Consider the following 6,650-nt stretch of genomic DNA (forward strand, 5'->3'; position numbering starts at 1 on the left):
TCTTGTTCCTCTTCATCAGTAAGACCAAAGTTCTCACCTTCTGGCCAGTTTGTAATTATCTCCAAAATCCCAGGGCAATTCAGGTTTCCAATACGGGCGCACTGTGGGATAAGAGCAATCCGTTTACTCCATGTAGCGTCAGTGGTGTGGTGGGGGGTGGGAACCTTTCCTTTGAACATCCACCCCGGCACCGGTAGTCGGGGTGCCAGGAGGAGTTGTGCTTCCGTGCCAATCACCTCTGAGGCAGCCTGGACTCCTTCATAGGCAGCCAAGATTTCCTTCTCTGTGGGAGTGTAGTTGGCTTCTCACCCTCTGTAGCTTCGACTCCAAAATCCCAGTGGTCGGCCTCCAGTCTCCCCAGGCGCCTTCTGCCAAAGGCTCCAGGACAAGCCATGGTTCCCAGCTGCAGAGTAGAGCACGTTCTTCACCTCTGGTCCTGTCCTGACTGGGCCAAGGGCAACTGCATGAGCAATCTCCTGCTTGATCTGGGCAAAGGCTTGTTGCTGCTCAGGGCCCCAGTGGAACTCGTTCTTCTTGCAGGTGACCAGGTAAAAAGGGCTCTCAATCTGACTGTACTCAGGAATGTGCATTCTCCAAAAGCCTATGGCCCCTAGGAAAGCTTGTGTTTCTTTCTTATTGGTGGGTGGAGACATTGCTGTGATCTTGTTGATTACTTCTGTAAGAATCTGATGCCGTCCATTAATAAGGCCTCCGATCAGCCTTATCATGAAGCAGAGCCTTGGTGCTCAGGATCTCAGTCCCTGAGGAGGGACCAGGTCCCGAAGCCAGCTCAGACCAATGCCGGGGGCTGCCTTTCTAGCAAGCCTGGTGATATTCAGCTCTATAGTGATTAGCAGCTCTTAGGACCTCAGCTCTTTGCTTGCTGGGTAGTGGAGCCCCAGGCTTGAGGCAGCAGCAGACAGAGAGACGAGAAGGAGAAGGCAGAAGCTGTTCCACAGAGAAGGCTTTATTTGGGGGTCCGCGAAGGGTCTCAGCTCTTCTTCTTCTGAGCTAGTAGGGTACAGCATGCTACTTTTATAGGCTTGGCAAGTATCCAAACTTGACCAATGGCAAGGGATTAGGGGGACCATAAAATGACCGATAGGTAAAGGCTACCATGGCATTGCCTCACATGGTTATAGAGACAGTTTATAGGGCAGATGTCCATGGAGTCAGGAAGCTTCCTTGCTGCTGTGTCAGCATTCCTTTTGTTAGATTCTCCATGGTGCTTTTGCTAAATGTATGGGGTTTACTACAGTCCATCTTGCCACTTCACTGCCAAGAACTGAATCTCACAAGCTGGTCCCTTTACCTTGACTTTTTAATGGCAAAACCAGCTCCCAGGAGGATTTGGATGATTTCTTTCCCTTTCTCAAACACTTCCGCAGCTGTGCTCCCCTCACACAATGGTGTCATCAATGTACTGCAGATGTTCTGGAGCCTCACCCCTTTCCAGTGCAGCCTGGATCAGTCCCTGGCAGATGGTGGGGCTGTGCTTCCACCCCTGGGGCAGTCGGTTCCAGGTGTACTGCACTCCCCTCCAGGTGAAAGCAAACTGAGGCCTGCATTCTGCTGCCAGAGGAATGGAGAAAAATGCATTGGCAATGTCTGTAGCGGCAAAGCACTTTGCTGCCTTGGACTCCAGCTCGTCCTGGAGCTCTAATTTGTCTGGCACGGCAGCGCTCAGTGGTGGAGTCACTTCATTCAATGCACGATAATCCACAGTCAATCTCCATTCTCCTTCAGATTTTCGCACAGGCCAAATGGGGCTGTTGAAGGGTGAGTGGGTCTTGCTGACCACCCGTTGGCTCTCCAGCTCTTGGATCATCTTTTGGATGGGGATCACAGCATCTCGAGTGGTTCTATACTGCCGTCAATGCACTATGGAAGTGGCAATTGGCACCTGTTGCTCTTCTCCCTTCAGAAGTCCTACTGCCCATGGGTTTTCTGACAGTCCAGGCAAGCTGTTCAACTGCTTGACACCCTCTGTCTCTACAGCAGCTATTCCAAATGCCCATCTGAGTCCCTTTGGGTCTTTGAAATAGCCACTTCGGAGGAAGTCTATACCTAAAATGCATGGGGCCTCTGGGCCAGTCACAATAGGGTGTTTCTTCCACTCATTTCCAGTCAGGCTCACCTCAGCTTCCACCAAAGTAAAATCCTGTGATCCCCCTGTCACACCAGCAATAGAAACAGACCCCGTCCCCACATGTAATCCTTCTGTAAGCCACGAAGGTCCTTCAGGGAAAAGGACTCAATATTTGCATCTGATCTTGCACCTGCTGCTTTGACTCCTGATTTTATGTCAGGAGGCATTCAGGTTCCTTCTCCTTCATCATCATCATCCTCATCATCCACTGGTCGACTGGTCTTGTCCGTGCATTTCCCACTTCTAGTACTGGCAGCAACAGCCATTGGTTGAGGCTTATTTTCTGGTTTAGCTGCTGGCTTAGGCTCACTATCTGGTTTGGCTGCTGGCTTCGAGCCTGGGCTGTTGGCTGCAGCCTGAGTCACCGGGACAGTTGCTGATTTATCTCCCTGCCCCCTGCCTCTGTCTGCTGCCCAACAGGATCTAGCAGTGAGCCATGAGCACAAGCCAGGGCCCAGCTCACTGCAATGACCTTCCTCTCCTTAGGCTCATACTGGTACTTATCTTTCAGATATTTCCTCACCTCAGCTGGGTTGTGAATTTGCTCATGGGGAAAATCCCAGACTACAGGGTCAGAGAATTCCTTCAGGATTTGGCCCAAATCCTCCCATTTTCGACACCACTTAGGATTTTCCACACCAGGGTTTTCTCCTGAGTCAGGGGTCTCATCAGCTCGTCTAGAAATCTCAGCCCTCATCCTAGAGAAGCAGCAGGCTGTATAGACGAAGGTTACCAGATTGAATACCAGAAAGATGGTTTCTTTAACATTGAGGGGGAACTGAACATCCTTCAATAGTGATGCACCAGATTCATAGGAGAAGAAGGAAAGCAAAGGCTGAAATGCCTGATCCCCTGCTGCTCCTCCTCTAACAAACTGGATGCATAACCACAGCCATGAACCATTCATACCTGGAGCAGACCCCAGCATGTTTATAAACTTTTTACACATCATTACCACCAAGCCCAGCAGGATAGCTATTCTGGTCACTGCCCCTCTGCTATAAAAACTACATATAAGGGACAATACCAAAGCTATTTCTGGGTAAGAAAATAAACCTAGGCACCATAGAGGTATTAAAATCTGAAAAAACCTTAGGGATCAGAAATGCATGCAAGCCTTCACCCCAACAGACATTATGAATTCAAAAAGCATGGGTATTAACTGCTTTACACAAACACAGAGTAATGGCAACCAAAATGCACTCAAAACAGGGTTTTTCCACTCTCTCTCGAGTGCCACATGTTGGGTGCCAAATTTTGTCCCAGTTAAGGGTAAATTTGGTAGAGAATCTCCAAAGGGGGCCCCTCCAGAAAGCAAACCCACACGGCCCCTCCCCCCAACCGGTTTGGGAAGGATTCCTCAGAGAGAAGTGGAAAGAACCTGTTTATTTAACAGGCACAGCATCCCCAGCACACAGAATGAACAATGCTGGCTGACACCGCTCTGAAAAAGGTGACAAATTCAGAAAGTCTCTCTCGGGGGTGGTCGCTCTGTTCTCAGTCCCTCCAGCACTGGGGCAGCTGCTGCAGCCACAAGGTGCAAACTCTCGGTGTTCCCAGGTCCCAGTCTGGAGCAGGTTCGAGAAGGTTGAAAAAACGAAAGGAGAAACAGTCCAGGAAGGAATTTGGACTGCTTAGCTAAACTAGCTAATGAGCAGGAGCAAAAGCAAGCAGAAGTGAAGCAGAAGTAAGAGCCAGAGAGAGAGAGAGAGCAAAGCAAAAAGGCGAAAGCAGAACTATGCACTGCCCCGTCTCTGTGTCCTTGATAAGAAAAACCCAAACAAAACTTTCACACTACAGAGACAGTCTTAAAGGCACAGAACATATGAATGGGGATACAAGCATCGTCACGTCACCCTAGGACACACGGGTGTCCTGAACAGCGTCATCCCATTGTTATCCTTTTGATACTAATTCTGTTTGGTTTTATTTTATCAGCAGTCCTATTCATTATTAATTGGAGCATGAAACAGCTGACAAGATTGACGTCTATAGTTAATGCACTCAACTTGGCTGATGTCCTCTACAATGTGCACATCCCCAGGACATTTGACACAAGGCAACTATGAATGAAGCCTATGTGTTTTGGTATAATCCTTGATTTCCATTTATGATTTTGTGGAAATTACGTTTGATTTTTAGTGAATTGTTTTAGAAAATAATTTTTTAAAGTTAATGCTTGTATTAATATGTCCTGATTGCTTTTGTTTTTGATTATTTGTGACTGGTTTTAACCCTTTAAATATTGTTTTAAAAGTAATATTGTTTTAATTAATCAACCATTTGTGAAAATTTTTATGATAATCAATATGATGTTTATTGTTTGCTTTTCCCCCTCCTTCTCCTATCCTTTCTTTTCCTTCTCTCATTCTCTTTTTCCTCTCTCTGTCGTCCCTATTTTTCCGGGTTATACCACCAATGTATGGCGAGTTCTGCAGACTCATCAATGATGCTCCAGAGTTCTGCTGATGAAGATCCCTCAAGACAATTGTGAGTCATGGGGTCATGTGAGAGTCTGTCCGAATTTTCCCTCATCTGCCTCATGATCGTCATTGGGGGACCACTGAAGAGAAGACCCCCCCTGTCTTAAATCTCTGGCTCCAAGGGAGAAAGTCATGTGCCTGAGACCTGAGAGTGTTGCTAAGCCATTGTTCTCACAGGTGTTGTTTTCTGTGTGCTACACTGAGCCCAAGGAGAAGAAGAAGGGGCACCGTGCCCTTTGTGCAACAACAGCCTTGGGAGCTGTCCCACCTCTCGGCCTGCCTGGACTTCTCCTGAGTTTCAGGTGGTCCCCCCACAGAAGACCCTCACCTGTTTTACAACCACCGGGACAGACAGACTGAGATGGAAGGAGCCTCTCCATCAAGGACTGAGACATGGAACCCCCATGTGAAAAGGCCCCTCTGCTCCTTCCAAGGACTGGCACTGAAACCCCCAGCCCGGGGCAGGTGTGTGGGGGAGGCAAGCTGACCAAAGCGAGATGTTTGCCTGCAGGTTGTGACCGCTGCACCAAGAAGACAATGGCTCTCGCTTACTGCTGAGAGCATGGACTACCTGTTACATCTATTCCTTATTGTATCTGTATCCCCCCCTCGCAATTTCCAATAGAGTTATCATAATAAAAACCTCTGAGTGAGCGAGAGACTTTGAGATCTCCCCGACACAACAGGCGGGTCCTCGACTGGACTGGATCAAAGGACTTCATCTCTACGTTTGTTATCTCTATCCCCCTCTTTCTCTCTCTCTCTCTCTCTTTTGTCTCTCTCTTCCTCTGTCTTTTTCTCTCCCTTAATCCCTCTATCGCATTTTGCTGTGGTCATTCAAAAAAGGTGCATTTGTTTCGATTATCATTGCAAACCCCCTTGTACCGTGTCGGTTCTTTTTGCACCCTGAGATCAAATCCATGAACCATCATGAAACCCATCAGTGAGGATGGATCGTGACACCCCCCGAGGACCCCTCCCCAAATTCCCCCAGGCACCCTCAGACCCCACTAAAACCCCCTCAAGTTCCCCCCAGACCCTCCCAAAATCCCCCCCAAACCTCCTCAAGACCCCTTCCCAAATTCCCCTCACGACCCCTCCAGGACCCCTCACCTGTCCCTGCGCCTCCTCAGCAGCTCCCGGAGCCCCCCGTCCTCTCCCAGCGCCTCCCCCGCTCTCTCCAGCGCCTCCCGCAGGACCCGCCCGAGCCCGGGGCGGCTCCCGGGGGTCCCTGAAGGGGTCCCGGGGGGCGGGGCGGGGGAGAGGGGGTGCCCGCTCCATGCCCGGTCCCGGGGTCAGGGGGCGCTGCTTCCAGCTCGGCTCTGATTGGCTGGAGCAGCACGGGGAGGGCGGGAGTTGCTGGGGGAGACGCCCGGTGATTGGTCAGTTCAGGTCGAGAGAGGCGTGAATAGCTGAGAGGAGGAACGTGGTGATTGATTGTTAGGTGAGAGAGGTGGGCGCGTCTGAGGGGAGGCATGCAGTGATTGGTTGGATCGGTGCACAGAGAGGTTGGTGTTCCCGAGGGGAGACCCGCGGTGATTAGGTGGTTTGAAGGAGGGAGCGCTGCTATTGGCTGGGAAAATATCCAGGATTTTTAAGGGAACATTCCCGGTTTTTTGGGGGAAAACTCTCGGATTTTTCAGGAAAAATGCCCGATTTTTGCAGGAAAAACATTCCCGGAGCTTTTGACCCTACGTGACCCCACATAACTAAAAAAAACCCAAAACACTTGAAAAAACCCCGAAATAACCCCAAACAACCCCAAACAATACCTAGAAATCCCACAAATAACCCCAAACAAATCCAAATAACCCTCCAAAAAAGGAAAAAACTCCCCTAAGTTAAAGCCATAAAACTCCAAATGATATCAAGCACACCGATAAAAAACCCCATATATACCAACATTAACCCCAAGAACCCCAAGTAATTCCAAATAAACCCACATAAACACAAATAAGCCCAAACAAAATACTAATACTAATACTTCCAAATAAACCCAAATAATTCCAAATAACCCC

General features: G+C 49.2%; 1 protein-coding gene across 1 annotated transcript in view; it reads right to left on the minus strand.

The window, feature by feature from the left end:
- Positions 1 to 6,650, minus strand: part of LOC141725898 (uncharacterized) — a 55,689-nt gene that overhangs the window by 30,673 nt on the left and 18,366 nt on the right. The gene's annotated exons all lie outside the window — the stretch shown is intronic.

The sequence above is a fragment of the Zonotrichia albicollis genome, chromosome 31, assembly GCF_047830755.1.
Source record: "Zonotrichia albicollis isolate bZonAlb1 chromosome 31, bZonAlb1.hap1, whole genome shotgun sequence".
NCBI lineage: Eukaryota > Metazoa > Chordata > Aves > Passeriformes > Passerellidae > Zonotrichia > Zonotrichia albicollis.